The following is a 14,173-nucleotide window of genomic DNA, read 5'->3' on the forward strand; positions in this document are numbered from 1 at the left end:
CACCTTATGTTTTCCTGCCATGTGGTATTGCTGTTTAAAGATCTGAACTTCTGTTTCCAATTTGATTTTGCATCTTGCAGTGTTTAGTCCTGAGGTATTGCTTCTGCTGAGCCTGCTGCCTCTAAGCCTTGTTCTCATGGATGCTGCTCATTTGCTCCGAGGAAATTTTTTATGCAAAAGCTCTGTCTGTGGGTTAAGGCATCTGTGCAGTGCATGGATGTGTGAGGTGGCTCATGGAGGGCAACTGCACGGCTGCATTCAGTGGGGCAGCATCAATAAAGTTCACACTTGCAGTTTCTGCAGCCTTGGCCACTGCAGTGGCTCCCGCTGTGAGTGTCAGGATTGACCTTTTCTGGGATGGAAAATGATGCTGAGAGATTTCCTTATAGCTCCCATAAATGCCATGAATGCTTTAATATAACTAACACATTGAAAAGTCACAAATGTGTGATACATCCAAGATATGGGCACTTGGCCAAAATAGTAATTCTGTCAGTCCACTCACTTTTTTGGAGGGGTGATAATGAGGGATTTCCTTTAATATCTATAAAGGACACCTGGGCCTGCAATGTTCTCTTTAAAAAGGTTATTCCAGCAATAGGTAGGTGTTTTCTTGTCATTATATGTGGTACAGTACCTTCTCCCAGAGTCATTGCTTTACTACAGAGCCATTTTATTGAAGTATTACTCATGGATAATGGTCACATTCATGCCACGTATTGCCAAATGAACATAACAATAAATGAGCAAATATTACTGCATGTGCACATCTGAGAGCTTACAGCCATTGAGGATTACCAGTGCAGACAAACTATAAAATAGCCAGGCAAGGGCTTAATCCTGCCATGTGCCCCACTTGCTGCAAGGAGTCCTTGTCTCTGATGGTCCCAGCATGTATATTTGTCCACAGTCAGCTTTAAGCCTCCAAGACACAGTGCTATCTATAGAAGCCTCTGACTTGTTTGGTAAATAGCTGCCCTTGCAGTTAGGAGACACGTAAAGTACATTGTTCGTTTGTGTGTCACATCAGCCCAAGGGACTATTATAGACAATTATGATTTTTAATTTGTTAAACACACTTTGTATGGTAAAACACAGCACTACCTTGGTTTGTCTTCTATGAACAGGGCATTTAGGTTGAAAAGCTACATGAACCCTGCTGGTATTGCCATGGGAGGATCTGGATGCATAAGTCCCAACTACTGCCAGGCAAGAGATTCCTCAGGAAAAGCAGGTAAACCCTGGAGGAATTCTGCTTGTTTTAGTGACCGTGGTCAGTTGCGAGATGAATAAACTTTATGTGTAATTAGACTTCATGTCTAGTGTGCACCTAGTCAGCTATGCAGTTAGAGAGTCTTCCTTCTGCTATCACAAGTATAGATTCTTAATTTGTTTCAGATTTTATTCTTTGAAATGAGTCTGACTCATCTCTAAGTAAAGATTGTCCCCTAGTGACTCTCACAGTGAATGTGAACAGGGTCACCAGGCATTTAAGAAGGGTCATTAGCTTTTGGGACTCACTTGTGTTCTGTTGCCCTTGCCAAGATTTGCTGCTGATGTTATTGATACTGTGAGGTTCTTGAGGGCTCTGCTGAGCCCAGTCCTGGGGCTGCCCAGATCGATTGTGAAAGGCAGATCCTGCTCAGACAAGGCAGGATCACGTGTGGGCATTGATCAGGTTATAGATCTTCTATGCTTCAAATTAGCGGGGCATACAAAAGCATATTCTTCTTCAGCAGTATTTTCTCTCCTTCCTAAGTGTCTCCCAAGAGAAGTGTAATGTATCATTAATTCTGAAAAAGGGAATGTTGGAAAGATCAAAGCCTTTCAAATGGCAACATATTTTTCCCCCCAAGAAAGCATTAAAAACAACAAGAGTAGATTTAGGAAAATGTTATTAGTCTCCCACCTAAGGAAAAAAAAAAAAAAGTAATTATTTTGGCAATTAATTATTTCCAAAAGATTAGAAGGTATCAAAAAATAGCCTGTTCCAATTGTAATTTAAAGCAATTAGTAAAGCCCTATTTTGCAAAATTCTGAGCTCTGGTAAAGGACTTTGATATTAAGGGTCCCTCTGGGATTTACCCATTCTGGTGAGTTCCCTTCAGCAAAGCAGCGGGTTTGTGTTCACAGCTTAGCTTCTCTTCTGCTAATATCTATTAGTCTGTCACGCGGGTGGTTTTGGGGTGTTCCCATTGCCTGTCTGGATGTTGGTACAGATACTCAACAAGGAACTTGTGCACTGATCTGAGCTTTTTTCTTTTCTTTTTCCCCCTCAGCCTTCTGCTGACTGAAGAGGAAGAAGGAAAACACAAGCCTTGCAACGCCCTATCACTGCTGTGCAATCCAAATTCAGTCCTTTGGTGGCTCTGGGAAGGTGGCAGGAGCTCTGCTTGACACCATTAACCTTGACCGTCAGGGTAAGCCTGTGGGAGGAAGAGGCTCTACAACTTATTGCTTTGACCCTATAACATACGAGATTAGTCCTAGTTTAATTCCAGTAAATTCAGTAAGGTTCCATCAGGGATCAATTTGTTCTGAAGTTTTTATCAGTGCTTTCAAATATAGAAGTGTCAGGTATTATTAGCAACAGAAGTCTATCTTGTGAGATAGTTTTGAGAACCTGATACAAGCACGATTTTGTTTCATATTGGCAGAGAATATAGGAAATGCTGTTTGACTCCCTTCACAGCATGGATTAGCAAAATTAGACTTGTCTCCTTTGCACTAACAAGCCCCAGAACGGACTGTGAGCTATTAAATAAAGGAAACTCCTTTCAGACACACACACACACACACAAAAGCTGTGGGAAAATAAATCACATAGGCTTCTAGGTGGATAGATTATTAAAGAGTTCATATCTGTAGGGCATCTTCTCTGCAGGATTTTTCTGTGCACAGTGATATGGCTGTATAGTTTTATTTACATTTTCTTAACAGTTCACATGACTTGTTTCTGTGGGGAATGCTGCAGTTGCCTGGAATACCCTTTTATATTTACATCACACACATGCACATGATTCTGCCTACATACTGACTTGGTGCCGTGTGACTAATCAGCAAGTAACTATGATGGGCCTGTTAATTTAACAGTTCAAGTCAAGCTTTAATCTCATAAGAGGGTTGCTAGATCTTCATTTTATTTTACCATTTGCTTATTTTTCCTTTCTTTGATTTTTTTTCATGAGTAATACTTTTGGAACCCAGTTAAATCTGGAAGCAGGTAAATCCTGTTCTCTGAAGCTGCATGTAATATTACTTGCTCTAGGCAAGATTTGCAGAGAAGTTCATTTCTATTAAAACATCCAAAAAATTGACTGGAATCTACCTTGACCTTCAGGAACAGTCAGACCTGGATGCCTGTTATCTCCTAGTCGGGAGGTTCAGATATGGGGTAACATAGCCCTGAACAGGCATTATGAACACTTGAAATTTTCTCTGAATCTTATGAAAATCTGCCCTTGAGGTTAAGCCCTGAGCTGACTTTGTGGAACAGAACGACTTCACTCATTTTAGTCCCGTGGGCCTTGAATCTGGCTCCAGCTAGTTTCGCTTGCAAATAGAGCTCAGCTTTGAGTTGAGGTTTGGTGAGGACAATAAGTGTGAATTAAAATAAACCTCATCTATGTTTGCCTTTTCAAAGCATTTCTCTGTAGAGGTTTTGTGCACAGACTCTGTTCACACAATGAACAATAATGTTTCAAAGTATTCCTGGAAATTTCCTCCCATTTCTGCCACCTTAAGTGCATATCATCCTCTGCTTGGTTTTGCAGAGGATTGTGTTAGGAAAGTCTTGGGTTCAGAGCTCACACCTCAAGCAAAAAAGCCTCAGTGTGTAATGAGAAAAATGCAGTTTCTTCCTCAGCAGATTCTTCTGAGCAGCAAAGACGTGTGCCTTTCATGACATTTCCCCCTCTTCACTGCCTCTCCCCTCACACCCTCAGAATATCAGCACTCTTTTGAACTCTTCAGGGTACCAGACTGCCAAATGTCAGGCAGGAGCATAACACCACAAAGTGTTAGAGCTTCATAAGGTACCAGAGAGTTAGTCAGATGCCACAGAAACATTGCTCATGTTCAGATGACATTATTTCGGTTCTGAATGACTGCGCATTCTGACCACAACCACTTTGCTCCTTATTAACTAATCTTATTTGTTCACACTAGACTACTTCTGCTCACATGCGTGTTAAAGGAATGACTGTATTTTCAGAGGATTTGAATAATTGGACATTTGTTTCCATAAAGATCATTAAGTGCATGCCACGTATTACCCGTTATTTCATTAACTATTTATCACTTATATTGTCAATTTAAGAAGTTCTAGTTATCCAGTCATCTAAGAATGCTGTCATGCAACTTGTGACATAATTTCATAATCATTTTATGTTACAAAAGTCTGTCATTGCTTCTGAAGATGGTGTCACTTGCCCATTTTTTCCCCTCATCCTAAACAGTCCCATCTTTCATCACATGAATTCACTTGGTCTTTCACAGGAGGCCAAGAACCTGACCTAGGTTAAAAGTAACGCCATAAAGCGCAGACAAGAACTTGTGCTGATGCACAAAGGAACTGGCAGGACAGGGAGTACATATGAGTTTCTGGAGGAGAATTCATCTTCTGATGGCCTGTGTAAACTGGAACTGATTGAGAAACAACGCTGTAAAATGACTGTTACCCTTGCCTGAGGAAGAACTGGTGTGCAGCCAAAGCAACGAGTTTGTGACTGCCATAGATGGCGAACGTGTTTTAACTTCTCCTAGATGTGGGTGCCTCCCCTTGCAAGGGCGAAGGAATCTCCTAGGTGTCCTTGGGAGGCCTGTGGTCTCTACCACAGCACCATATGCTATACACACAGTTGGGAGTGACAGTGTGGTTTTGTATAAAGACATCAGGCAGTGGTTCTCTATCCCCACTGGAGAAACTCGCCTAGCTTTATCAAGAGAGAAAGATTTAAGTCAAACGACCACTTTGTATTATGTTAAGCTCTGTTCAGTTTAAGAAATTTCTGCCTGTATCCCTAGTGCTGTCACCATGCTGCATTTCCTTATGCATTTACAACCCGGTCTAATCACCTGGACTGGTGGCCAAGTCTGTGCCACTGCAGGAAGATTACTGCTTTTAAAATGCAAGTTATTGGCTAAATAGAATCGTGGTGTAGTTGCAAACCCGTCACATTTTGGGGCTCTTACATGTTGTAACAAAACTGAAATGCAATGTCCAATTGATTAACCTTTTTGTCTGAAAGAGTGCTTCTGCTGCTCAGCCAGTGTGTTCTTGAAACAGATAATTGCATCAGTGCTTTTCACTGGATAGTAAAAATGAAGATTAACCCTTGACCAGTGTATTTGTTCTATGCAGGAATTTTCCTTCAACTCTGGCCCAGACTGGCTCATTTTACAGGCAGAGCTCAGCAGCTAGAAGAGCTGGGCTCCTCTTCTTGGCGTGCCTTATTCTTCCACTCTCCCTTTTGCTTTTCATACTGTCATGTGGATTGTTGACTGTTGGTTAATATATTTCTCCTCTGGCCCTGGATAATGTGTCTGTTCTTCTGTTTCTCTTGACTCTGGAACTGAGAAACAAAGCAGAACATCTCAGCAATGCACGTTGGTTTTTTTTGACCTCGAAAAATTGTTTTAGAGTTTGATTTTTCTCTTTCCTCCTTCAGTGTCTCCAGTAATCTCCAGTCTCTTGAGCTCCTCTCATCTTCTCTTCAAGGTCTCTTCCTACTGTGTGTTCCCAGAATTGTCATGCAGATAAAGAGCAGCATCAGTTTGCTAGGAAGGGAATTGTATGTTTAAACATCACCAGTCTAACACATATTGACTTTTATTTTAGGATGTAACACATAGAACAAATAAAATATAAGTTTCTGGGGCTTTCTGCTTGGTCAGGCTGCAGCCCCTCCTTCACTGCTACCTAATAACAGACTGTGCAATCCACTTCCATACAGTGACCCACCTATAGATTTTCCCTGAGGATTTAATTTGTGCTGATTTATTTACATTACAGCCCTGTGTATTTGCACATTTAAACTCCAAAATGGTGCAGTGATAAATTTTTAGTCTTCTATTCTGTTTTGCATCTGCATCAGCCCCCTTTCAGTGGTTTTATAGAAAGCATATCATGTCACTGCTTAAGCTGTCTTTGAGCCCACGAGCTGAAGGTGACCCTATGCTCCAAGCACACCTGCCATACTCAGTTAATTATCCTGTACCACAGCTGCTTACCAGACCCCAGCCTGTAAGTGTGCCATGGCCTGGCCTGGCAATGGGAGACTGTCATGCTCATGTGTGAAAACACCCTGGCATTGCTGAGAGGTTCATACAGCATTATAAAACAAATGTCAAAGTAGACTGTAAGAGGGCTCAAAGAAGAGCCCCCTGCTTCGGGGGCGATGCACTGCTTCAGCTACCTGGGACCCTTAGGAAAATGATATGAAGTTTAAGGCCTTTCAGGTAGAGATATGCCACAGCTGCAGGGCTGATGAGCCATTTACTTCCACTACAAAGTCATTAGGATTAATTCAAAGCACCTGCAACCCTAGTGAAGCAGCTCAGAAATGTGTTTGCATCATCTCAGAGCTCAGTTTTCTCTGTAGCATAAGGGCTGTATTATCTTTAGTGGCCCAGTGAGATCTGTAAGGGACTGATGAATTGTGGTCCCACCAAGTTCTTTGTGATGAGCATGTGGTGGGTGTGAAGAATCATAGTCCTCTGACTGATCTGTCCTGCTTCTGAGGGTAGCCAAGCTGCCGGCAGCACTGCATGGAGGGGTAAGTACTTGTGTGTGCCTCCTCCAGGAGTGATTACAGTTATGTACTTAGTACTGTGCTTTTGTCTTTGTCTTGGCCTCTACACAGTGTAGGAGGGTCTCAGTTGAAACTTAGTGAGCACCTTCCAGACTTTTTGCTGTCTGCCATGTGCTTCCATCCACGTGTTTGTTATATTGGCTGCTCTGGGTAAAAGCAACCCCTTTTTGCAGAAGCCTGCTGTATCTTTCATTGTGTTAACTTTGTGCCCTGGGTTTTCATGCCACGTTGGTTGTCCCCCCTGCCACTTTGCTTGCCATTTACTCTCAGAAAACTCTTAATGCTGGCCTGTATTTATTGATGATTGAGCTTTTCATGGTTTTGTGAAGAAGTGCGTGCTGCTTTTGATCATAGAGGGAATTAATGCAGGAAACCACTTCAGGTTGCTGACCTTTTGAAATCATAAACGCGAAGCTTTCTTTTCTTTTGAGATCTTATTGGAGGTTATTTTCAAAATATAGATGGGCTTTTCATAGTGCAACGTACCACTCAAAAAGGCTTTTTAAGCATCAGTGTAATTTTTAGAGAGGACAGGTTGTGTACCAGAAAAAAAAGCACTTTAACACCATGTTTAAATTTACTGTAAGCTGTGCTAAAATAATACAGAAAACCAGGCAAATTACTGTCTCCCAGCCAGCTGAAGTCCACAGGTTTCACCTGTGACCATACCTATTGTTATAGATTGGCTTGGTTTCCCATGAGGGAAAGCATGAGCAGAAATAGCTAATGTACTTAAGAAGAAAGAATAGAACTTGTTAAATGGGATGAGCTACCACGTGCTGTTAAAGGTAATCACAGTGCAAAGCACAAAACCATCTTTGATTGCAAGACAGCTTTAAGGGCACAAAGAACTTTGTGCTTAATGTGCAAAATGAAAATGCATAGTACTTGGCTGGCAGTGTAATTCAGCTTGCTAATTCTGTTGGTAGCTCATGGAACTGACAGGTGTTGTCCATGTTGCTCTTGCAGGCTGTCTGGGTTCTGAGTGGGAGGATGCATCTGCTAGTGGGTCTGATACCTCGTAACATGTTGTGTATTTTTATTTCTTGACTATACATAACAGGCAGTCCAGTCAACGTGGTATAAAGCACTTTTCTAACGCTGTCATTCTAAGAATGAGGCTGTATTGTAGTAATTTACTGGTAAGAGGCTGTAGTGGCTTCCTGGAGAAGTCTAGGTGATGTTATAAGGCTTTTTCTTGAGCTGAGTCTTCTGGTGGTGTGCTGTTGAAACCTTGAAGTTCTCATGAACATCACGCTTGTTTTTAGGAAGCATTTTTACTAATGTCTCAGCAGTGCTGAGACGAAGAAAAACAGATAATAAAGGAAACATATTAAAGAAAACTATGAACATAAGTTGCAAGCTTTCATGTAAACAGTGTGAAACAGGACATGTAACTGAGATCTTAAAGTACTCCAGGTTACTTTGAAAAATGGAAATGAGAACAAATAGTAGATTTCTATGTGAAGTGTTGTCAGTCTGCATGAGCAACAGTATGCGCTCCAAATTTTCTGGTCTTCACAGTGTAAACTGGTCATTAAAGAACACAGTGTTGCATGATGGTTTTGTGAGACTCTTGGGACTGCTTGTGGAGGTCATGGTGTGGCCAGACCTTCATTGCACTCTATCAGTTGCCCAGGTCCAGCTCAGCCTTGAGGGCTCTGTGCTGCCCCAGAGCCTTGCTCTCAGCACAGCCCCTGAGTGTGGGCAGCTTATAGTTGTCATCGTCTGATTTTCTGCTTCTCTCACTCATTCAGATTTATCAGGTGTGCAGCGCTTCTTACTCTAGAGGTCAGTATAATGTTAAGAATGGAAACGGTGCAAACTTGCTTCTTGTTCCCTGATGAGATGTTCCAGAGTGAACTCTAAATTATATTCCTTCCAATTTAAGATGGAAGAAAAATTTAATACTAGGGAAATGTACTTGTAAAAGCACAACAGCCAATATGGGAAGCTCAGAGGGCGTTAAAGAAAACAATCATTGAGCCTCTTTGTTGAATGGAAGTTATGAATACGCTAGTAGTAATTTTCTGAAGCCATAGACAATAACATAATGTGAGTGGGTGATGGACGAAATTACATAGGGTGAAATTTAGAGAGCTGACAGCAGCCTATGCATCGCTTAAGACCTATTTCTGATGGCTTAATTGCAGCTTAAATAGCACACAGGACTTGTTCTCATCTTCTGCATAGAAACTAATTCCATCTAGAAAGAGCACCGTGAGCAGAACGTGGAAATTGTAATCTGATCAGCTGTAAAACTGCTTTGGGGAAAGGGTGTTCTGTACTGGGAACAGATGTTGGCAGTGTGGATTTATGTTGTAGTGCCTACACTATAAAGGTCTAGCGCTATGTTTCACCATAGGATGCAGTGATGTTAGTCCAAAGAGATGCCAAGAGAATATCAATCTTTAAACAAATGGGAAAACCGAGTAATGAGCACACTCCAGGACGTGGTGATTATCTACTTCACTCGTGAGCTATGTGGCTGATAACACTAAAAGCAGTCTCACTTACGAGTGCTTTGGAGGCATTTATATTACTTTTGGGCTGGCTGTCCACAAATATTCATTCTTAGTGGTTTGAGGGCTTATAAAAAGTAATTTTTCAGTTTTGTTGTTTGGCTGTGCAAGAGAAATCAGAACTGGGGAGTTGTGTATTTGCTACAAAATGGTTGTGAGCTACTTCAGTAAAAGAAGATCCAGAGAAATATCGAGGTGGAAAACCACTTTGCACAGTGAATATTAAATGCTTAGGTTTTCAGTCAGTTCCCAGGATGTTTAGAAGAAGGTACGGTGGTAAAGCCAAACCTGCTGAACTTGTCCTTATCTTTACATGCTTGGATTTCTTGTAATATTTAACTTTTTCTTTGCATTTCCTGGACTTAGGATTCTTAGTTCTGTGACAATCAATATTCCCTTGCAATGTATTTTGATATATGTTCCCGATAAGCGTTTACCACTTAAAGTCCTAACAAAGGTTATTTTGGTCAGAAAAGAAAAAGTAAATGCAAGTAGCCTCCCACTGGCTCTTCTGAAAGCAGAAAGAGACAAAATATTAGTTCTATACTAACAGCACTTTTCAAAGCATGAAGCTCTATGGGTTTGTTTTCCTTTTAATTGAGAAGCAACCTGCAAATCATTGCTGTTCTCTGAAGAGATCTGTTATTCAGATGTCTGTTAAATAGTTTGCATGCATTCTATTCCGGTTCAGGGTTTGTTCACAAACCGTTCACAAATTGTCTACTTTTATGATTCACAGTGTGTGATTGGGCATGTGGTATATTTTCTGCTCTCTGATTTAATGACTGAAACATTTTGACAGGGAATAACAAATGGTGAATGGCAACTAGTAAACAACATACAACTTGGGGCATTTGCAAGCACTTTCAAGAGTATTAGCAATAGGAAGAACACTGCTGAAGCCTGGGCAGCCTGACCCTTATGAATGACAGTGATTCATATCTCAGCCATTTAGCTACAGTTGTATTTAAGTCAGTTTGCCATTGTTTACCCAGCTCTACAAAGCCTGCAAGGTAAATCATTTACTACGTATGATGCATTTTTCTCTCAGTTCAAGCCTTACGCTACTTGTAAGTAGTCTAATTGTGAAACTTGCCCACAAAGGAGCAAATTCTCTGTTAAGTGCATGTATAATTAATGAAAATAGCACACCTTCCTCTAGAAGGACTGCTGACATGGATGAGTGCCATATTCTTGTGTGAGATATAAGCACGGTGCTACACCCAGTGTATCTGACTTTGGAAATGCTGCATCTCCAAGATAAAAAAACTAACGCGTTCATTTAATGGTACCCTGTTACTTTTCTCCAGGTATAAAAATCAGCCCAGTTCTAGATGAGAAATTTAAGCCTCACTTTCCACACATTTCTTCACTTCTTTGGCTTGGCAATTAAAAAACAACCCTGTTCCAATCCAGAAGGCTTTGAAATGGTGTATGATGTGATTCTTACATGGAATATTTTTAATTTTTTTTTTAAATTTTTTTTTTTTTAGTTGCTATGTTCTAAGATCCTTGAACTGTATAAATGATTAAGGTTTCATAACACTGCAGGCAAAATTCTTTCCCTTGATCTGAGCTGCAGATATCCTTTGCATTTTCTGCACACATGGTACTTTCATTTCCATCAATGGGAATTCCACGCGCTGAATAAGGAAGAAATATTTGCATTCTGGATAAGTGCCTTATTTGGGCACTTTTTCTTGCTTACTTGTGCAAAGCTCCTACAGACACTGATCTTGTTGGCAAGCTGCCTGTTGGATGAGAATCCCTGGTTTGAGGAGTTGGTAAATGGCATTTTAATGGCAAGGGTCAGTAATGATTGCCGTACCATTTTTCTTGCTTTCCCCACCACAAAGCTATCATCTGAAGTAAGGCACTGCAGTTCTTTTCAGAAGATTAATAGTTCTCTGCTAGTAACAGATTTTCCACTAGCCAGAAAGCTGTACACCCACTGATGAGTTTATCATTTGAACTTTGAATCCAGTCGGGAAGTTGAGACGTAAACTCTTCCATGATGGTGATTTGTGGTATATTTCCAGTTTTCAGGGTCAGGTTATTAACCAGTGTAACAGTGATATAAGCACATGTCGTTGAGAACATGAATCAGAGGAAGCATCTGACAAAGACCTCACTGTGCAGGCAGCTTTCCTTGGAGGCTGTGCAAGCCTGATGTGTGTCACGAGGCTCCAGGTGTCAGGCTTGAATGTACCACAAGTATTAACAACCTGTGTGTGTATATAAAACCGTTCTTGGCTGCATTTTTTGGTGCTTAGTATTTTACACAGTGGCCTAAGGAAGGATTGTCATTTTGTTCAGACTTCTCAGTTTTTCTTTGCTTTTCCCTATTGATATTGCATAGTTTTTAACGTCTTGGGAACGTGTTATAAGAATTGCAGTTTAGGTGTCCCTTGCCTCCGTTTGGCTGCAGGGATTAGATGTTCTTGCAGTGTGGTCTGTCCTATGACACACTCTGTTTTATGGCTTCCACAAAATACTAAACACAGAAGAAACCAGGAAGTACTTCCTGTGCCACGTTTTTCATCTTGCAATATCTGGTTTTGGTGTATTATTTTCCCCCCATTACAAATTGCTTTGAAGAAAACCTTCCAACTAGTTTTGAATAATAAGTTCAGGTTCTTATTCAATACATATACTCTGTTATGCTATGGCAACTTCTCTTTTCTGAGCTGGTTGGTCTAAACAAATCTTTACAGCATTCCTGTCCTTTAACAGCATTTGAAATAATGCTGCATCCCTCTTCTGTACTGACTCCTACTCAAAGAACTCAATGCAAGCTGCAGATTTGGGTGTGATTTAAATGCAATGAAGTCACGCAAGTTTTGTGGTCTAGGCAAGCAGCATGTGAGATTTAGTAGTACGTGGGTTGGACTTCAGAGAAGAAACACTTTTGTTCCATTGCAGTGGCTTAAACCATGTCCAGAGTCCAAGCTTGTTACTTGTAGCTCTACTGATGGCCTGTCTCTCTGCTTCTGCACAGGGATTTCTCTGCTTTCCCTGGGGAGAGAAGGCAGTCCCCATTCAGCAGCTGTTGTTACAGATTTACGTATCACTGACATGCAAACACTAGTTCTCAAAGTAAAATATGCATAATAATAATTTAAAAAAAGCATATTGCATGCACTTAATTCTGCATATTGAAAATGTGAGAGGCTGAAATGCTGGGAGAAGGAGCCCATCCTCACGGCTTCCTGCCTCCTGTGAACACTTTGCTGTTGCCGTGAGGTGGTGCAGCAGCCTCTGCTTGTGTCACATGAAGTCCTGCTGCCTGTGTGGACAGAGAAGCTCAAAGGCTGGCATATAAATTAAGAATGAGTAATTGGAGAAGATCCCCACTTTTCTAGAAGCAATACACAGACTAGATAATAGGCCTTAGGATAATAGGAAAGCTAACTAGATGATAGGGTTTCTAACTTCACATTTTCTAATTGCTTCAAATGAAACCCTATTAGAAACAGCTGGTCTGATTCTCAACTGATTAAAAACTGTCATGTATTTTTCAGATTTAAATAGCACTTGGCTGGCCTCGCCCAGTTGTAAACTTTGGCCTGGATTATGCGATAGCTATTGGCTTTGAATGGAAACTTTAGTGTTACTTTTATAGGCAAATTTATTTTAATTTATAATCAGGAAAATCTAGCGCATATCCAGGTATCGTGTGTCTGAAAAAGCAGTCAACAATGCCAGTCTGCTAAGAAGGCAGAATAAAAGCAATGCATGTATCCACATCATTGCTGTTCAGGGCAGCAAGCTGAAACAAGAATCCATGCTGTGTGCTGGGGGCTGGTGATCGAGGGCAGGGTGCACTGAGCCAAGGGCATCCTCAGCTTCCTGGCTCCAGCAAAAGAGAAAGGCATTGCACTTCAGTGGTGCCAAGATCCTTGTAGAATTGCCAATACATTAAGAGAAATGAAAGTAGCTTTCTAGCAAAAGTAAAATGATTGATTTAAACAGATTTATCTCATGCGATACGGTGATTCTTCTTTAAAGTAAAATGAACAAATGTTTTCTTTTTCATTCTAGGATAGGTTCTCATCCACTTAACATTCAGAAGAAATCACAAATCTGGCCCTTTACATTTTCTTTATTGGGATTTGGATTAGTGTTGAGCAGTCCCTTGCTATAGCCTTTTTCAGCAGAGTTGTTCTTCAGATTTTTTTTTTCTGACCCACATTGAAAGAATTCTTCCTCGTGGATCTAAGGCCTAAGGGAATTGGGTTGTGGTATCTGAAGTTAACAGTGATGCAAAATTACAAGAAGGATGAAGGAGTCCAATTTCCTTCTCCTTTTCCATTGTGCATTCATTTCATAAAGTGTGTGGTGGCGGGGGGAAGAATTAGAACAGGATTAAAGTAGGAAATCTGTATAATTTTTTTTTCCAATAACCATAAGCTAACTACTTCACTATTGAAGACCTATTGCCTATAAAAATGATTTCTATTTCTGACCTAATTTAAACTAATTTCAGAGTAGTCAATGCCACTATACATTGCTTTAAAAAGATTTCGAATGAGCTCACTCAAGGAATGAAACATCACTGAAGTTTGTAGATATTTGCAGCTGTGGGACTCATTTTAGTGAATAAATTGTATGAAAGAATTGAATTCCAAATTACTTCCTAAATTAATGACAGTTTTCCTGCATGTCTCTAGTTTTACACAATTCCATAATCAAGCAATATGGAGTCACGTGAGTAATTAAGGTTATAAACCTAAAGCCCTACAGTACAGACATCAATATAAATATACTCAGCAGCAAAGGATTGTTATGTTAATGTGTGTATTGATCAGTTACAAAATTATTAAAAGGCCTCTGCTGAAA

The 14,173-nt window shown here is 40.6% G+C and overlaps 1 protein-coding gene across 3 annotated transcripts in view; it reads left to right on the forward strand.

Annotated features, from left to right (window-relative positions):
* TBL1XR1 (TBL1X/Y related 1) overlaps window positions 1–14,173 on the forward strand; it is a 375,211-nt gene that overhangs the window by 102,645 nt on the left and 258,393 nt on the right. For all 3 annotated transcript variants that reach the window (XM_015871583.2, XM_085513249.1, XM_085513250.1), the window contains exons 4-5: window positions 1,128–1,234; window positions 2,280–2,420. The gene's annotated coding sequence lies outside the window, so the exon portion shown is untranslated. The remainder of the gene's footprint in view (window positions 1–1,127; window positions 1,235–2,279; window positions 2,421–14,173) is intronic.

Source organism: Coturnix japonica, chromosome 12 (assembly GCF_054131305.1).
Source record: "Coturnix japonica strain WE chromosome 12, WE-NBRP24, whole genome shotgun sequence".
NCBI lineage: Eukaryota > Metazoa > Chordata > Aves > Galliformes > Phasianidae > Coturnix > Coturnix japonica.